This window comes from Macrobrachium rosenbergii, chromosome 2 (assembly GCF_040412425.1).
Source record: "Macrobrachium rosenbergii isolate ZJJX-2024 chromosome 2, ASM4041242v1, whole genome shotgun sequence".
NCBI lineage: Eukaryota > Metazoa > Arthropoda > Malacostraca > Decapoda > Palaemonidae > Macrobrachium > Macrobrachium rosenbergii.
Window position 1 is genome coordinate 36,335,513 of NC_089742.1, and position 20,000 is coordinate 36,355,512.

The 20,000-nt window shown below is 33.4% G+C and overlaps 1 long non-coding RNA gene across 1 annotated transcript in view; it reads right to left on the minus strand.

Annotated features, from left to right (window-relative positions):
• The window catches only part of LOC136845012 (uncharacterized), a 301,988-nt gene that overhangs the window by 113,429 nt on the left and 168,559 nt on the right, over nt 1–20,000 (minus strand). The window contains exon 2 of the long non-coding RNA XR_010855039.1: nt 12,108–12,130. This is a non-coding gene — a long non-coding RNA (uncharacterized lncRNA). The remainder of the gene's footprint in view (nt 1–12,107; nt 12,131–20,000) is intronic.

Sequence of the window (20,000 nt, forward strand, 5' to 3'; positions counted from 1 at the left end):
GGAACGACTCATGGGGAATAACGGGAGGCTGAAAGAGGAGGCAGACAAGAGAAAAGAAAGAGAGAGAGAGAGAGAGAGAGAGAGAGAGAGAGAGAGAGAGAGAGAGAGAGAGAGAGAGAGAGAGAGAGAGAGAGGATATTTTATTCGTGAAAAATCGAAAAACTTCTGCTCGAAATGCCTTTGGGAAATATAATACCAAGTAGATGGAAAGTGAAAAACTTCTTCCATTTGGAATACTTTTGTGAAATAAAAAAAATAATAATAAAATATATCAAAAGTATCACTGATGCAAGGAGACTAACAGGTGAGTGAAAAGAAATATATACATACAAAATATTGCAAAGGTACAATGAGTATACGAGGTTAGTTAAAATTATTGTTGTTATTATTATTATTATTATTATTATTATTATTATTATTATTATTATTATTATTATTATTATTATTATTATTATTATTATTCAAAAGATAAACTCAAGATTCCAAAGAACAAGAATAAGGAGTTCATTTGAAAGAAGTTTCAGAAAAGAGTAGAAAATATTGAAAGAAGAGATCAGTTATTAGAAAAGATAACAGGGCAAATAAATACATTATCAAATAAAGATAACATTATAAAAAAAATTATTTGAATACAACGTGAACTGTTGTAGGGTAGTAATGCATTGCACCTTCCACTGAACTATTGAGGTACAACATCCTCAGAAATTATGCAAAAAAAAAAACAAGAAATTATGTAAATAACATATTGTGCAAAAAACAAATTATGCAAAAAATAAATTATGGGAGAAACAGAAATTATTCAAAAAAGAAATTACGCGAAGAAAGAAAATTATGCCCCCCCAAAAAAAGGAATACAAAAAACAGAAATAACCCAAGAAAAAAATAATTATGAAAAAATTACATTATGCAAAAAACAAATAACCTCAATACCAGAAATTATGCAAAAAAAAAAAAAGAAATTGCGCAAAAAGAACAGAAATTATTTGTAAAAACACAGAAATTATGCCAACATAAAAAATAAGAACAGTGCAATGGGACTGATAGGGGAGAGAGAGAGAGAGAGAGAGAGAGAGAGAGAGAGAGAGGAGAGAGAGAGAGAGAGGAGACTACTTATAAAATACGTGGAAAAACTCCTTTCACCAGAGGTGCATTAGGGGTGAAATGAATGCAGGGAAACGAATACATGGAAACTGTTATGATGTTGTAATACGCTTAGTTCGCCGAACGAAATTCTGTAGAACAAATGAAAGAGTAATGTTTACAGGGCGTGTTCCTCTCTGCAAAACAAAATAAATAAATAAATAAAATAAATATAAAGGGAAAAGAAGGATTCGCTCCTTTCATACACATTAATACACTGAAAATTACGTCATGTCTAAACGAGGTTGTAGAGTGATCTAGTTGTGTGTGTGAGAGAGAGAGAGAGAGAGAGAGAGAGAGAGAGAGAGAGAGAGAGAGAGAGAGAGAGAGAGAGAGAGAGAGAGAATGAATAACAATTTCTATTTTTTTTATATACAAAGCAGCCTGATAGCACTGATAATGGATTACATGTCTCTTACAGACCCAATATAATTCCAGTAAATGAGAAATGCCCTTTGCAGCAGCTTTTTTTTTTTTGTGGCATCGTCGTCAAAGCCAAAGGATCCTTATCTTTGGTGCCATCTAAAATTTCTCGATTAAAAGAGCATGCATGCCGAATAATATGAAGTCTGTACTTCCTATAGTTCAATAGTTAAAAATAAAAGTTTTCGGGTGCATCGTGTCTGGAAATTGGGACTTTATTTTCAATTTTTGGCAGAGTCCTTACTTAGAACAAAAAATGAACAACGAGGAACAGCAAATGGAACAGAAAGACAATCTCCCTTTTCATGGCCATTTATGCCTGATAGTCGATCTTTTTACCAAGCAAAACTGAAATATAGGAGAGTTGTGTTGACAGGGTAAGCGTGACAAACACACAAGCCTACAGTCAGACATACCAGCCGAAAAAGGATGGAAATACTATAGTCTACCCCACGGCCAACTTTGCCAGTAGGGGACTAATAAAATATTAAAGAAAGTCTTATAGAATGTATAAAAAGTTGTACTTAAATCATACACCTTCCATTTCACCCAGACAGACATCGGAGGAGGGGCGATTTCAGAGTAGAGGTAGGGTATATTTACAAGGCGTAGGGAAGTAAATAAGGAGAGGAAGGCAATTTCAGGTCGCACGGAACGAGACTGTCAAGGGTTATGGAAAGACGGAAGATAATCTCAAGGCGTTTAGAAGAAAGATAAGGGGAGAAGGAGACAACCTCTAGTATTATGGAAAGAATAGGGAGGAGGTGTAGTCTCACGTAGTATGTGAGAAGGGCGAAGAAGAGAGAGAGCCCACTCAATGTGGAAAGAAACACAGCCAGGAATATGGAAAGAAAACAGGAGGAAGACTACAGTTCTAATAAGTATAGAAGGCGATGGAAGTCTGGAAAGAACAGAGGGGTTAGGTCCTACAGGAATGCTACATAGAAGGAGTGGTAGTTCCAGAAAGCATAGAAAGGTGGGGGGAACAGTTCCAAGAAGTATAGAAAGTAGGAGGGAACTGTTCCAGGAAGTACAGAAAGGAGGGAACTGTTCCAGGAAACATAGAAAGAATGAGGGAGCTGTTCCAGGCAAAATGGAAGAAGAGAGAGGGATGTGTTTCAGGCAGCATGGACGAAGAGGGAGGGAACTGTTCCACGCCGTATGGACGAAGAGGGAGGGAGAGAGGGATGGAGGGGAGGGGGAACTGTTCCAGGCAGTATGGACGAAGAGGGAGGGAGAGAGGGAACTGTTCCAGGCAGTATGGACGAAGAGGAGGGGAGGAGGGAACTGTTCCAGGCAGTATGGACGAAGAGGGAGGGAGGGAACTGTTCCAGGCATTATGGACGAAAAGGGAGAGAGGGAGGGAGGGAACTGTTCCAGGCAGTATGGATGAAGAGGAGGGAGGGAGTGGAGGGAATTGTTCCAGGCAGTGTGGATGAAGAGGGAGGGAGGGAACTGTTCCAGGCAGTGTGGATGAAGAGGGAGGGAGGGAACTGTTCCAGCCAGTATGGACGAAGAGGGAGGGAGGGAACTGCTCCAGGGATGGGAAGAGAGGGGAGGAACTGTTCCAGCCAGTATGGACGAAGGGGAGGAGGGAACTGTTCCAGGCAGTATGGGACGAAGAGGAGGAGAGGAACTGTTCCAGGCAGTATGGACGAAGAGGGAGGGAGGGGAGGGAACTGTTCCAGGCATTATGGACGAAAAGGGAGAGAGGGAGGGCGGGAACTGTTCCAGGCAGTATGGACGAAGAGGGAGGGAGGGAGGGAGGGAATTGTTCCAGGCAGTGTGGATGAAGAGGGAGGGAGGGAACTGTTCCAGGCAGTGTGGATGAAGAGGGAGGGAGGGAACTGTTCCAGCCAGTATGGACGAAGAGGGAGGGAGGGAACTGCTCCAGGCAGTATGGAAGAAGAGGGAGGGAGGGAACTGTTCCAGCCAGTATGGACGAAGAGGGAGGGAGGGAACTGTTCCAGGCAGTATGGAAGAAGAGAGAGGGAAGAAACAGTCTAAGGAAGGTCGAAAGGCGAAGGGAAAAGGATGGCCACCAAAGGCACAGAAACAAGAGCGAAGGAGGAAATCTTAAGACGTCTGCGAAGGAGCAGAAGAGGACAAGGGAAGAAAGAGACAGCAGGAGCAGTCTGGAATGAAGAGGGATAGGATGGAGGTGGGGATGGTGGGTGGTTTGTAGTACGGAGGGAAGGAGGACCCAACTTCATATTTCAGAATGCTTTTCCTATATTAATGGACCGTAAGGCTTCCCTGACAAATTTTCATCTCAAGGGATATGACTCCTGAGGACAATTTATGGGAGGGATCGAAGTAAATGTTTTTGATGTCCCTATTCAGTGATATTTATAAAAGCTTTCCACAACTGCCTTAATCCTGCTCTCATAAATCCATAACTTTATGAAGTGTGTGCAGAGATTGAATGCGTTTTCATATTAATAAAAACAACTGGTTTACACAGATCATGCGGAAATTTTGTCTAGTAAATGTACATATACACACAGTACATCTACGTATATATATGTATATGTATGTATAACATGTATGCAGCATGTATGTATATATATATATATATAATATATATATATATATATATATATATATATATATATATATATATATATATATTATATGTGTGTGTTGTGCAATCACTATCAATTCAGAATCACTATTCCATCATTATCATTACTTATAAATTATCGTTACATTGCCCCTCCTACCACCATCATCACAAAGACACCAGCACTGCTACACAGCTTCGCTTGATGGCATCATTCCAACGCAATCATTATAAATTTCGGCCATTGTACTGCTGTCAAGATCATCATGGCTCGTTATGTGCATTAACATCGCTGGAAAGCTCTTCCTCATCATCATTCATAGGACTGTCGTATTTCTGTTACCGTCGTAAACATCGTGTTATCGTAGCCATGCTAGTTTGTCATTTTTAGTTTTCTGAGAAGAAAACTATCGTGCCGGCTTTGTCTGTCCGTCCGCACTTTTTTCTGCCAGCAGTTTTTCTGTCCGCCCTCAGATCTTAAAACCACTCCCAAGGTTGTGAGGGCTGCAAATTGGTATGTTGATCATCCACCCCAATCATCAAACATGCTAAAATTGCAGCCCTCTAGCCTCAGTAGTTTTTATTTATTTAAGGTTAAAGTTAGCCATAATCGTGCTTCTGGCAACGATATAGGATAGGCCACCACCGGCCCGTGATAAAGTTTCATGGGCCGCGGCTCAAAATGCATTATATCGAGACCACAGAAAGATAGATCTATTTTCAGTGGTCTTGATTATACGCTGTAGCAGCTGTACAGAAAACTCGATTGCGCAGAGGAAACTTCGGCGCATTTTTTACTTGTTATAATTGCAACCACTGTTTTCATCATTTCTTTGATGGTAACTATTTTCATCATTTATATTTTTGTAACCACTATATTCACCTTTCTATAGCTTCATCACTTTTATTATTGAAAAAATTACTTTCATAATTTTTATGATTGCAACCACTATTTACATCATTTCTATTATTACAACTACTATTTTCACCAGTTCTATTATTATTGCAACAACAATTTTCATTATTTATATTATTATAACCACTGTCATTTCTATTATTGCAACAACTGCTTTCATCATTCCTCTTACTGAAGCCCCTATTTCATCATTCCTCTTATTGCAACCACTCTTTTCATCACTTCTGTTATTGCAACCTCTGTCATTTCTATTATCATAACATTACTTTCATCATCTTTGTTATGGCAACGATTATCATCATCAGTTCTATTTTTTCAAGCACTATTTTCATTTCATTTATAGCAACCAGTATCTTCATCATTTTTATTATTGCAACAAACTATTTTCATCATTTCCATCATAACAATGACAGCCATCGTTTATATTATGGCAACCGTTATTATTATTATTTCTATTATTGCAACAATATCGTCACTAATTATTATTATTATTATTATTATTATTATTATTATTATTATTATTATTATTATTTTAAATTTTGCCGGTAATTCAGTTGTTTCTCGTCCATGGTACCGTTTTCATTTTTAAGATCGTTCACATTTAATTTAATTTCACGCCTAGGCATTATTCTTTTACAAGCCTTCCTTTTACCGTTCCCTGCATGTGGGTATTCTATTCACATGGGTATTCTAATTTCTATACGCTTCATGACGGTAAAATAAGAACTCACTTTTGTCTGTGAAATAGTCGCAAATCCCAGAACTAATTCTTCTCATCTGAGAAATTAAATGAAAAATCTGTGAGTGGGAGACCAACTGCTTGTAAATAAGCCATTCATTCTTTTGTCTAGATTTTATAAGACTTTATATCAGATAATATGTGTATTAATATACACACATATATATTTTTATGTTATACATAAAATACTATACACACATATATATATATATATATAGTATATATATATATATATATGTATATATATAATATATATATATAAAAAATGTGTATAAAAAAAAGAAGTGGAAAGGAAAGTGTGACTTAACCAAAAAGGAAGACTATAAACTTCCTTTCATAGGAAGGGGGGTTATTAAAGTCAGGAGAAACGGAAGCAGGTAGAGAAGTCCGGAATTATAAATAAGACAAAACATAGCCCTTCGCTCTGAATTACTAGCTTTAAGAAGCACAAGATTTTTATTCTTACTTTTTCCTGACTCTCTTAGCTTTCCTCTCAAATTCTTCAGGATCTCTTCTGGCCTGGGCTAGATGTGGACATTATGTTGCCTATCTGATTGGAGTCTACATTTAAATAGGCTTTCGATTGCCTAAGCCATTCGACCCTTCGCTTGTAAAAGATAAATCAAATGTAGGAAAAGTCTCATTTAAAGATAGGCAATACCTTGAGAATCCTAAGTCGCGCTATCAAAATGATCCCCCATACGTCAGGGAAAACAACATCCGCCATACGTCAGGGAAGAACATCCCTATACATAAGGAAAGAACAAGATTCCCTACGTCAGGGTAGAACAACATCCACCCATACGTCATGGAAGAACAACCTTCCCCATGTGTCAGGGAAGAACAACATCCCCATACGACAGAGAACATCTCCCATGCGTCAGGGAAGAACAACATCTTCCCATACGTCATGGAAGAAGCGAAAAACGTCCCCCTCATACGTCAGGAAGAACAACATCCCCATGCATCAAGGAAGAACAGCAACCCCGCCCCCATACGTCAGGGAAGAACAACATCCCCCCAACACATCAGGGAAGAACAACATCCCCCATCAACATCTCAGAACACCGTTAAAAACCACTGTATCACCGCGCCTCCATTACAACACCTCGGAATGACCACCATCCCTCACTATCGACATTGGCGGAGCATCGACGTGAATTGAGACCATTTCATATTGCACCGACCGTTTATGAATAGATGCTCTCTCTCTCTCTCTCTCTCTCTCTCTCTCTCTCTCTCTCTGAGCTCCTGGGAATTTGTGGATTGCGCAAGACAAGAATGATTGCTCCCCTCATTTCCTCGTTTCTATTTTGTCTCACGCGTCTCCCGTCTGCCTCCATCACGTTTTTCTTTTTTTTTCTCTCTCTCTCTCTCTCGTCGTCATACAGGTCATCGCTCGAGAAGAAATAGAAAACCATTCGAGTGGAGAGGAGAGAGAGAGAGAGAGAGAGAGAGAGAGAGAGAGAGAGAGAGAGAGAGAGAGAGAGAGGGCTACGACGACAAATGCCGTCGATTTTTCCTGAAACAGTTCTCCCGTTTTTCCTCTTCTATGAATGCGAGGTTTTATGATGCTCTTTCTTTTTATCCTCCTCGTCTTCTTCCTTTCTTCTTCTTCTTCTTCTTCTTCTTCTTCTTCTTCTTCTTCTTCTTACTTATCAAAAGGAAAGTGCATTTACACGAACTGATATTCTCACTAGACACTCAGGTGACGCAACGAAGATTTTAGACACGATATTTCGCCACTTATTTATTTTTATTCAGACGATTTCGTTTCGTAACTATCTTATCAAAATCTCTTGAGTAATCATTTTCGACAAAAGGCTGGCTGAAGTTATATTCACTTTAAACTGCTTCCTTTCTTTCACTGACTATAAACAATCGAAAGATTATTTATGGATTTCAATTAAATATCGGAGAAGGGTGGACAATAGACTAACCAATCGCTTATTATTATTATTATTATTATTATTATTATTATTATTATTATTATTATTATTATTATTATTATTATTATTACTTAAGCGCAATGCTCACTGTCACATTCATATCTAATCTGTTGAATCTGTTGTTGAATGAATTTTTATTTCACATGTCTGTTATTATTATTATTATTATTATTATTATTATTATTATTATTATTATTATTATTATTATTATTATTAACTAGTTCAACGGCAATCTGTTAAACAATAACAAAATACAGACATGAGTAATGGCATTATTTCTTTTTGTAAATAGTTTTAAACATTTGTCTGCAATATATACCTATATATTATTCTCTCATCTTCCTTACTTTTTAAATCATAATCCTGTTCATATTTTATTTTTTTAAGGAAAGTGCTTTTAAGTTCTTGTAACGGGTTTTAAAATATGTTTTCAAAGCTTTCAATAATATTGCCTTCTATTCGATAGTCAGTCGGGAATGGAATACTTTACATTATTCTCAAAAACATCAATTTCATTTTTCCACGAAAAACTCACAACGTTAACCTTTAACCTTTACACAATCGATACCTGCCCCTAACATTCCCAATGGTCATCTGTTCATTTTATGTTTCAGATATTAACTCTCCTAGCTCTCGTAATGTTCTAGCTTTAAAATTTATTGAAAATTATATCTACATCGTCCCCATACTAAGCAAATTGGAACATATTGCAAGTTTGCGATCAAATTCAAGACTTGCAATACAAAACTTGATCTAGTTTGAAGACAAATAGCATTTGACGAGCAAAATCATTCTCCAAGTATATCCTTACAATTAACTAAATTCAATCAGCCTACATCATCCACTGAAGCTATACCTCTGAGTGTTGCAATTTCTCGTTCATGTTGCAAAGGTAAGCCACTCTTGAAGGTGCACTGAAGTATATTCGACCTCTGAAATATATCCCTATAATTAACTATGTCCAATAACTTCACAGCATCCACTGAGACAGTAGCTTTGAGTGTTGCAATTTTATGATCATGCTGCAGCAGTCATCAATCCTTGGCACACTAAAGACTGCAATGTTCAAAGCACAGGACTAAATACTCTGAGATCCAGGTGGGAAAATAAATACCTGCACCATCATCAATATAATGATAAACTTTTTCAACTCCTTTATCTTTGTTTGACACTGAGAGAAACAACTTCATTCCAAAAGACTATGTCAGAACCTTCCAACATATCTTACGAGACTGCTATTGCTGACAACAGGTCACAGTGAGGCCTGTCGATAAGCCAGTTCACCAAGTGGATATTATTTTCGCATTAAGTGAATTAGTATGAACTTATAAACCTGCCATATCATGTAGAATGCTGAAAGTAGATCCAGGGCAGTAAATGATAATTTCATACATTCCATTGCTAATTTGCATAATGGCAACCGGACAAAGGTTTTCTACTTAAGTACTTTAGGTAAATTATTATAACTTACCTATTTATCTATTATAATAATTTACATGTTCATCTATTATAATAATTTACCTATTCATCTATTATACTTAACCTATCTATCTATCTATTATAACAATATACTATTTACCTATTATAATACACATTCCAATCTCAGAGTTACGAAAATTTGATAAAAAAATAAATGAAAAGACACTCCGCTGAAGGAAATGGTTACCTTCGCCCAGTCCCAGATCCTTCTTTTCTTTGAGGCACAACAAACAAACTATTTACTACCACTGATAAAAAAGAAAGTTAAAAAAAAGTTCTTAATTAACAAGAGAGTCTTACAAAAAAAACCAACCTCTGAGTTGCTACCATTCGCCCCCCAAAAAAAACTTTCCAGTCCTCGGAAATCCTCTCTTAATCTCTCTGTGAAATTCATGGGCCCAAGACAAACATTTTAGGGGGTACAAGAAAAACATTTATGGGGGTCGTAGAAAAGCATTTATGGGGGTCAGAGAAAATCATTTTTGGGGATCGAAAGAAAAACATTTTAGGGGTTCCAAGAAAACATTTTAGGGGGTTCCAAGAAAAACATTTTGTGTGGCCCAAGAAAAATATTTTTGGGACCCAAGAAAAACATTTTTTTTGAGTGGGGGGTTCCAATAAAAACATTTTTGGGTGTCAGAGAAGGACATTTTTTGCAGTGCAAGAAAAAAATTTTTGGGGCCCAAGAAAAACATTTTTGGGGGTCCAATAAAAACTTTTTTGGGTGTCCGAGAAGAACATTTTTGCAGTGCAAGAAAAACATTTTTGGGGTCCGAGAAAATCATTTTTGGGGGGAGTCAGAGTTGAGTAGGGTCCTTGATATCTCAAGGAACGGCTGTGCTGAGAGTGACATATCAGAGAGTGTAACTTCACTGCTGAAAAGGCCTCCGCTTTTCCTCGAGATTCTCGAGTGAATACTGATTAGCTTCCTCTTTTAATCTGGCGAGTACTTCAGGGGAAAATTAATGATTGGATGCTACAAAACCCTGCTACAAAAGGGGGAGAGGGGAGAGGGTAGGAGGAGGGAGAGGGTGGAAGGGGGAGGGGAGGGAGAGGGTTTCTATGGCAGGAATGCCTCTTTGAGAGTCAAGACCATATAACGGCGGAAAGTTGGAGTGAATAGGACATTTAGACATTTGCTTCTGAGCGAGACGTTTCCCTCTCCTCTCTCTCTCTCTCTCTCTCTCTCTCCTCTTTCCGGAAAAAGAATATGATGAAAAAAAAGGAAGTTGTTGGATTATTTGACCTACAAACTCTCTCTCTCTCTCTCTCTCTCTCTCTCTCTCTCTCTCTCTCTCTCTCTCTCTCTCTCTCTCTCTCTCTCTCTCACAGGAAATTTTATTCAACCTCCCATTCTAAAAACTAGCTATTTTCTCTCTTATGGGAGTAACATATTTAAGAATAAACAAATATCTCATTTTGCCAACATAGAAAGACACAATTTATGCTTCACTACACATAAGTGGATAGCTTTGATAAATGGTGATATTTTCTAACAAAAATTAATTTTTCTATACACCACTTTTGTAATTTCAATATTTTTACTTATTAACTGCAAATCAATTCCAGATGTTCAATTATACTGAAACGTACATACAGACATATACATACATAAATACATACATAATTTACATACATATAAATGTCGTATTTCGCCTATTTACCTCCTCTCCGCCCTAAAATTAATATTGGAAAACTAACCATGATTAAGACGTTATCAAAATCCATTCTGAACCTAAACGCACTCGCCCAACATTGTTAGGAAGTTAGGTTAGGTTAATATAATATTCCGTCGTAATATACGTTCGGCTTTGGCCCTCTTATCGAACTTCAACAGGTAAGGAGCCGCTTTTGATAAGCACAAAACTCTGGCGGGACGAAACTTGGCCCGTGAATTTTTCGTTTTGCCGAAGTGAGCTCAGATATTGGGTAAGGAAAGGGGGTGCGACCTGTCTTGGATAAGAGTGGCATGGATACTAATATATTTTGTGGCCCTTTAGAACACGAACACACACACACACATGTAGATATATATATCTATATATATATATATATATATATATATATATATATATATATATATATATATATATATATATAATCACATATACATATACTGGGATTATATACATATAAATATATACTGCGCGCGCATGCAGAAGAGGTGTGGAAACACAACAGCCTTACAATCGTAGAAAACGCGAGGGTATGAGTGCAAAAACGGAAGTGAGCGGTCAAGTCAGTGCTGGGGGCTCAAAAAAAAAAAAAGTTTATATTAGTTTTACCAGACCACTGAGCTGATTAACAGCTCTCCTAGGGCTGGCCCGAAGGATTAGACTTATTTTACGTGGCTAAGAACCATTGGTTACCTAGCAACGGGACTACAGCTTACTGTGGGAATCCGATCCACATTATACCGAGAAATGAATTTCTATCACCAGAAATAAATTCCTCTAATTATTCTTTAGCCGGCCGGAGACTCGAACTCCCGAGGCCCAGCGAGTGCTAGGCGACAACTCAACAAACTCTCCCAACGGAGAACTAACTGAGGGTTCAACGTGCCATTGATAAACAGTATGTATGTATGTATGTATGTATGTATATGTATAACCAGCATATATATATATATATATATATATATATATATATATATATATATATATATATATATATATATATATATATGTATAATAATCACTGAATGATTACGATGAACTTTTCGGTAATTTGGGCAACTTAGGTTCCAGTTATCTATTTACATTTATTTTCACTTAACAGTCTGTGCACATACATGACACGTAAAATGTGAATTAAATGTCCTATTTTCATTAAGATTTGGGGCTCTCCTTTACTTAAACACTAATTATAAATCTGAAAGACTTGCACAGGAGTACTTACGGACTTCCTTGGGCCCTCGACACCTGGAAGTAGATAAAGAACATAAATGTATAAAATGCATTAACAAAACAAAAACCTGTGTTGGTATTATTAAAACAGTTATTATTGTTTACAACTGTGGCACCTTGGTCACGTTAATCTACTTAACAACAACAACAATAATGATAGAACCTGCAAGCCTGTTGAGCTTTAATAATAATAATAATAATAATAATAATAATAATAATAATAATAACTACAAGCTTTTTAATCTACTTAACAAAAACACTAATAATATAAACTGCAAGCCTGTTAAACTTTAATAATAATAATAATAATAATAATAATAATAATAATAATAATAACTATAAGCTTGTTACACCCTCTCGGCCTAATAATAATAATAATAATAATAATAATAATAATAATAATAATAATAATAATAATAATAAACCTGTTAAAACCTCATGGCCTATAACAACACCAAGTGATAGACAAACAGCAAATCCATACTTCAAACAAACATGAAAACTAACAAACATTTAATCAGCAGCCACACATACGCACATACATTCAAAACGAAAAACTTGAAGGGCAAAGGATTGCCAAATGGTTGAAGCATATTGATATTTACAGTCGACTCGGTGCACTTAATATGAAACTTTTACCATGAATATGAAATTTCTTCGCTGTCCCGCGAGACGGAATTTCTTTCATAAACTTTCCTGGACTTTTGTGGGTTTACAACCTCAAAAAAAAAAAAAGAGAACACTGAATAAAACCCAAGAACGAAAGTGGAAATATTCAGGAAGAGACATTTAAGAAAAACTGAATGAAAAGGAAAATATTCAGAGAAGCAATTCAAGAAAAACTGAATGAAATCTAAAATATTAAGGAAAAGCAATTTAAGAAAAACTGAATGAAAACGAAAATGTTCAGAAAAAAGCAATTTAAGAATAATAGAATGAACACGAGAATATTCAGGAAAAACAATTTAAGAAAACTAGAATGAAAACGAAAATATTCGGGAAAAGCAATTCATGAAAAATAGAATGAAAACGAGAATATTCATGGAAAACAATTTAAGAAAAATAGACTGAAAACGAAAATATTCAGGAAAAGCAATTTAAGAAAAATAGAATGAAAACGAAAATATTCAGGAAAAGCAATTTAAGAAAAATTGAATGAAAAGGAATGTATTCAGAAAAAGCAATTTAAGAAAAATAGAATGAATATTCAGGGAAAGGAATTTAAGAAAAATAGAATAAAAAGAAAATTCTCACCAAAAGCAATTTAAGAAAAATAGAATGAAAGAGAAAATATTCAAGAAAAGCAATTTAAGAGAAATAGAATGAAAACGCAATATTAAGGAAAAGCAATTAAAGAAAAACTGAATGAAAAAACTAATATTCGGGAAAAGCAATTTACGAAAACCTGAATGAAAAGGAAAATATTCAGGAAAAGCAACTCAAGAAAAACTGAATGAAAAGGAAAATATTCAGGAAAAGCAACTCAAGAAAAACTGAATGAAAAGGAAAATATTCAGGAAAAGCAATGTAAGAAAAACTGAATGAAAAGGATAATATTCAGGAAAAGCAATTTAAGAAAAACTGAATGAAAAGAAAAATATTCAGGAAAAGCAATTTACGAAAAATAGCATGAAAAAGAAAATACTCAAGAAAAGCAATTTAAGAAAAATAGAATGAAAACAAAAATATTCAGGAAAAGCAACTTAAGAAAAATAATGAAAAGGAAAATATTCAGGAAAAGTAATTTAACAAAAACTGAATGAAAACGAAAATATTCAGGAAAAGAAATTTAAGAAAAAACAGAACGAAGAAAATACTCAGGAAAAGCAATTTAAGAAAAACGGAATGAAAAAGAAAATACTCAGGAAAAGCAATTTAATAAAAACAGAACGAAAAGGAAAATACTCGGGAAAAGCAATTTAAGAAAAACGGAATGAAAAAGAAAATACTCAGAAAAAGCAATTTAATAAAAACAGAACGAAAAAGAAAATACTCGGGGAAAACAATTCAAGAAAAACTGAATGAAAAAGGAAATACTCAGGAAAACCAATTTTAGAAAAACAGAATGAAAAAGATGATACTCAGGAAAAATAATTCAAGAAAAACTGAATGAAAAAGAAAATACTCACGAAAAGCAATTTCAGAAAAACAGAATGAAAAAGAAAATACTCAGGAAAAGCAATTTAAGAAAAACAGAATGAAAAAGATAATACTCAGGAAAAGCAATTCAAGAAAAACTGAATGAAAAAGAAAATATTCAGGAAAAGCAATTTAAGAAAAACAGAATGAAAAAGATAATACTCAGGAAAAGCAATTTAAGAAAAACAGAATGAAAAAGAAAATACTCAGGAAAAGTAATTTAAGAAAAACAGAATGAAAAAGAAAATACTCACGAAAAACAATTCAAGAAAAACAGAATGAAAAAGATAATACTCAGGAAAAGCCATTTAAGAAAAACAGAATGAAAAAGAAAATACTCACGGAAAACAATTTAAGAAAAACAGAATGAAAAAGAAAATACTCACGGAAAACAATTTAGGAAAAACAGAATGAAAAACATAATACTCAGGAAAAGCCATTTAAGAAAAACTGAATGAAAAAGAAAATACTCACGAAAAGCAATTTAAGAAAAACAGAATGAAAAGGTAATATTCAGGAAAAGCAATTTAAGAAAAACTGAATGAAAAAGAAAATATCAAGAAAGGACAATTCAAGAAAAACTGAATGAAAAAGAAATACTCAGAGAAAAAACAATTTAAGAAAAACAGAATGAAAAAGAATGAATAATATTCAGAAAATCAATTTAAGAAAACTGAATGTAAAAGAAAATACCTCAGAAAACAATTTCAAGAAAACTGAATGAAAAAGAAAAATATTCACGGAAAGCAATTTAAGAAAAACTGAATGAAAAAGATAATACTCAGGAAAAACAATTTAAGAAAAACAGAATGAAAAAGAAAATACTCACGGAAAACAATTTAAGAAAAACAGAATGAAAAAGAAAATACTCACGGAAAACAATTTAAGAAAAACAGAATGAAAAGAAAATATTCAGGAAAAAACAATTTATGAAAACAGAATGAAAAAGATAAAACAAAATACTCAGGAAAACACCAAGAAAACAGAATGAAAGAAATGATTTCAGGAAAAGCAATTTAATAAAACAGAATGAAAAAGAAAAATACTCAGGAAAGCAATTCAAGAAAAACTGAATGAAAAGAAAATATTCAGGAAAAAGCAATTCAAGAAAACTGAATGAAAAGATAATACCAGTAAAAGCAATTTAAGAAAAACAAAATGAAAAAGATCAGAAAAAACAGATCAGGAAAACAATTTAAGAAAAACAGAATGAAAAGAAAAATACTCACGAAAAGTAATTTAAGAAACAGAATGAAAAAGAAAAATACTTACGAAAAGCAATTTAAGAAAAACAGAATGAAATGAAAATACTCAGAAAAAGCAATTCAAGAAAAACTGAATGAAAAAAGAAAATATTCAGGGAAAAGCACTTAAAAAACAGAATGAAAAGAAAATACTCAGGAAAAGCAATTTAAGAGAAACAGAATGAAAAGAAAATAAACAGGAAAAGTGATTTAAGAAAAACAGAATGAAAAAAGAAAATATTCAGGAAAAACAATTCAAGAAAACAGAATGAAAAAGAAAATACTCAGAAAGCAATTTAAGAAAAACAGAATGAAAAGAAAAATATTCAGGAAAAACAATTTAAGAAAAACATGAATGTAAAAAGAAAATACTCACGGAAACAATTTAGGAAAAACAGAATGAAAAATATTCAGAAAAGCCATTTAAGAAAACAGAATGAAAAGAAAAATACTCAGGAAAAGCAATTTAAGAAAACAGAATGAAAAAGAAAATACTCACGAAAAGCAATTTAAGAAAAACAGAATGAAAAGGTAATATTCAGGAAAAGCAATTTAAGAAAAACTGAATGAAAAAGAAAACATTCAGGAAAAACAATTCAAGAAAAACTGAATGAAAAAGAAAATACTCAGGAAAAGCAATTTAAGAAAAACAGAATGAAAAGGTAATATTCAGGAAAACCAATTTAAGAAAAACTGAATGTAAAAGAAAATACTCAGGAAAAACAATTCAAGAAAAATTGAATGAAAAAGAAAATATTCAGGAAAAGCAATTCAAGAAAAACTGAATGAAAAAGATAATACTCAGGAAAAGCAATTTAAGAAAAACAGAATGAAAAAGAAAATACTCACGGAAAACAATTTAAGAAAAACAGAATGAAAAAGATAATACAATTTCAGAATGAAAAAAAAACACCAAGAAAACTGAATGAAAAAGAAAATATTCAGGAAAAGCAATTTAATAAAAACAGAATACGGAAAACATTTAAGAAAACAAAGAAAATACTCAGGAAAAACAATTCAAGAAAAACTGAATGAAAAAGAAAATATTCAGGAAAAGCAATTCAAGAAAAACTGAATGAAAAAGATAATACTCAGGAAAAGCAATTTAAGAAAAACAGAATGAAAAAGATAATACTCAGGAAAAGCAATTTAAGAAAAACAGAATGAAAAAGAAAATACTTACGAAAAGCAATTTAAGAAAAACTGAATGAAAAAGAAAATATTCAGGAAAAGCAATTCAAGAAAAACAGAATGAAAAAGAAAATATTCAGGAAAAGTAATTTAAGAAAAACAGAATGAAAAAGATAATACTCAGGAAAAGCAATTTAAGAAAAACAGAATGACAAAGAAAATACTCACGGAAAACAATTTAAGAAAACAGAATGAAAAGAAATATTCACGGAAAACAATTTAAGAAAACAGAATGAAAAAGATAATACCAGGAAAAACAATTTAAGAAAAACAGAATGAAAAGAAAATACTCAGGAAAACAATTTAAGAAAAACAGAATGAAAAAGAAAATACTCACGGAAAACAATTTAAGAAAAACAGAATGAAAAAGATAATACTCAGGAAAAAGACATTTAAGAAAAACAGAATGAAAAAGAAAATACTCAGGAAAAGCAATTTAAGAAAAACAGAATGAAAAAGAAAATACTAAACAAGAACGAAAAGAAAATATTCATTTAAGAAAACAGAATGAAAAGGATAATACTCAGGAGAAAAGCAATTTAAGAAAAACTGAATGAAAAAGAAAATATTCACGAAAAACAATTCAAGAAAAACTGAATGAAAAAGAAAATACTCACGAAAAAGCAATTTAAGAAAAACAGAATGAAAAGGATAATATTCAGGAAAAGCAATTTAAGAAAAACTGAATGAAAAAAGAAAATATTCAAAGGAAAAAATAATGTAAAATTCAAGAAAAATTGAAAAACAGAAAAGATAATATTCAGGAAAAGCAATTCAAGAAAACTGAATGAAAAAGATAATACTCAGGAAAAGCAATTTAAGAAAAACAGAATGAAAAAGAAAATACTCACGGAAAACAATTTAAGAAAAACTGAATGAAAAAGAAAATATTCAGGAAAAACAATTCAAGAAAAACTGAATGAAAAAGAAAATACTCACGAAAAGCAATTTAAGAAAAACAGAATGAAAAGGATAATATTCAGGAAAAGCAATTTAAGAAAAACTGAATGTAAAAGAAAATACTCAGGAAAAACAATTCAAGAAAAACTGAATGAAAAAGAAAATATTCAGGAAAAGCAATTCAAGAAAAACTGAATGAAAAAGATAATACTCAGGAAAAGCAATTTAAGAAAAAACAGAATGAAAAAAAAGAAAATACTCTGGACGAAAAAAAAATATTAAGAAAAACAGAATGAAAAAGAAAATACTCACGGAAAACAATTTAAGGAAAACAGAATGAAAAAGATAATACTCAGGAAAAACAATTCAAGAAAAACTGAATGAAAAAGAAAATATTCAGGAAAAGCAATTTAAGAAAAACAGAATGAAAAAGAAAATACTCAGGAAAAACAATTCAAGAAAAACTGAATGAAAAAGAAAATATTCAGGAAAAGCAATTCAAGAAAAACTGAATGAAAAAGATAATACTCAGGAAAGGCAATTTAAGAAAAACAGAATGAAAAAGATAATACTCAGGAAAATCAATTTAAGAAAAACAGAATGAAAAAGAAAAATACTCCAGTTGAAAAAGATAATGCTCAGGAAAAAAACAGAATGAAAAATAAAATACTCACGAAAAACAATTCAAGAAAAACAGAATGAAAAAGAAAATACTCGGGAAAAGCAATTTAAGAAAAAATAAATGAAAAAGAAAATACTACAAAAAGTAAATTCAAGAAAAACAGAATGAAAGCAAAATACCTAGGAAAAGCAATTTAAGAAAAACAGAATGAAAAAGAAAATACTCGGGAAAAGCAACTTAAGAAAAACAGAATGAAAAAGAAAATATTCAGGAAAGCATTTTAAGAAAACTTTAAATAAAACAAACATAATCAGACTATAGTCAAAATTCCCAAAGTTTAAATTATTCGCCTTCATGAGAAACAAATACAGACTAATTAACTGATTGGGACTCATGGGTCTATTTGTATCGCTACTGCAATATTATAAGGGAAAAACACGATGCTGGGAACGAAATAGGAAACACAAACAATAAACAACTGCGTGATACAAGAAACAGATAACAAACCTAATAGCTGACCTCAGCAAGCAGCTATCAACACTTCACACAAATGATTTATTTGCCTGAGTGATCTGGCGTCACAAGGACTATGGTCACCAAAAACGGGCCTACATTTAACATCAATCAAATAAGTATCCACATCTTCAACATGTATCAATTCTGACTAAGGAGAGCATATTCGTATGTGATGATGAATATCGCAGGTCATCAATTTTTTTATTTTTTTAGTTTTTCTTTTCAAATAATAGCTTAAGATTAAAGCTGGTAGGTTGGTTTCTTTCGTTCATCGTTTAGCTGTCGTTATGTCAGCACGGGCTCTTGCTGACAGAACAGCCCGTACGAGTAATTCAATGATGTAAATCTGAGAAGTATGAATGTGAATGGTTTGCTATTAATGAATTTGCAAGTGAAGACGGTAGGACGCTGGTAGAAAAAGATTTTAATATATTACCTTTTCCTAAATAAATCTACAAAGATCTTTTGGGCAGGGATTCAGCATTCTCTGACAACACAAACACTTGGAGGACACCTCAAGTTACTCTCAAGTGTTTCCCTGCAAAAAAAAACCGGGTAGATTGTCAACCAATCTACCTGGTTTTTGCAAACAAATACGCAAATGTATTGAAAAAAAGTTAAGTATACCTTAGTTTAACCAGACCACTGAGCTGATTAACAGCTCTCCTAGGGCTGGCCCGAAGGATTAGATTTATTTTTACGTGGCTAAGAACCAACTGGTTACCTAGCAACGGGGACCCTACAGCTTATTGTGAATCCGAACCACATTATACTGAGAAATGAATTTTTATCACCAGACATACATTCCTCTAATTCTTCATTGGCCGGTCGGAGAGTCGAACGCTCGGCCAACAGCGTGCTAGCAGAGAGCTCTGCCCACCCCTCCAATGAAGAACTGCAAATGTATTGATGTATACAAATGTATAATATGCAGTGACTCAACCTCCACCTTCCATATGGACAAGATACTCACGAATGCCTTTAGAAAAGAACCATGAGTTTGTTTTCATGTTTTTAAGGCTTTTCTATGCTTATACACAAATGCAAACCTACTCCTTTAAAAGACACACACAAATGCTAACTTACTCCTTTAGCATATGCAAATTTACTCATTTAAAAGGTACAAATGAAAACTTACTCCTGTAAAAGATATACACACAAACCCTAACTTACTCCTTCAGCAAATGCAAATTTACTCATTTAAAAGGTACACACAAATGAAAACTTACTCCTTTAAAAGATATACATAAATTCTAACTTACTCCTTTAACAG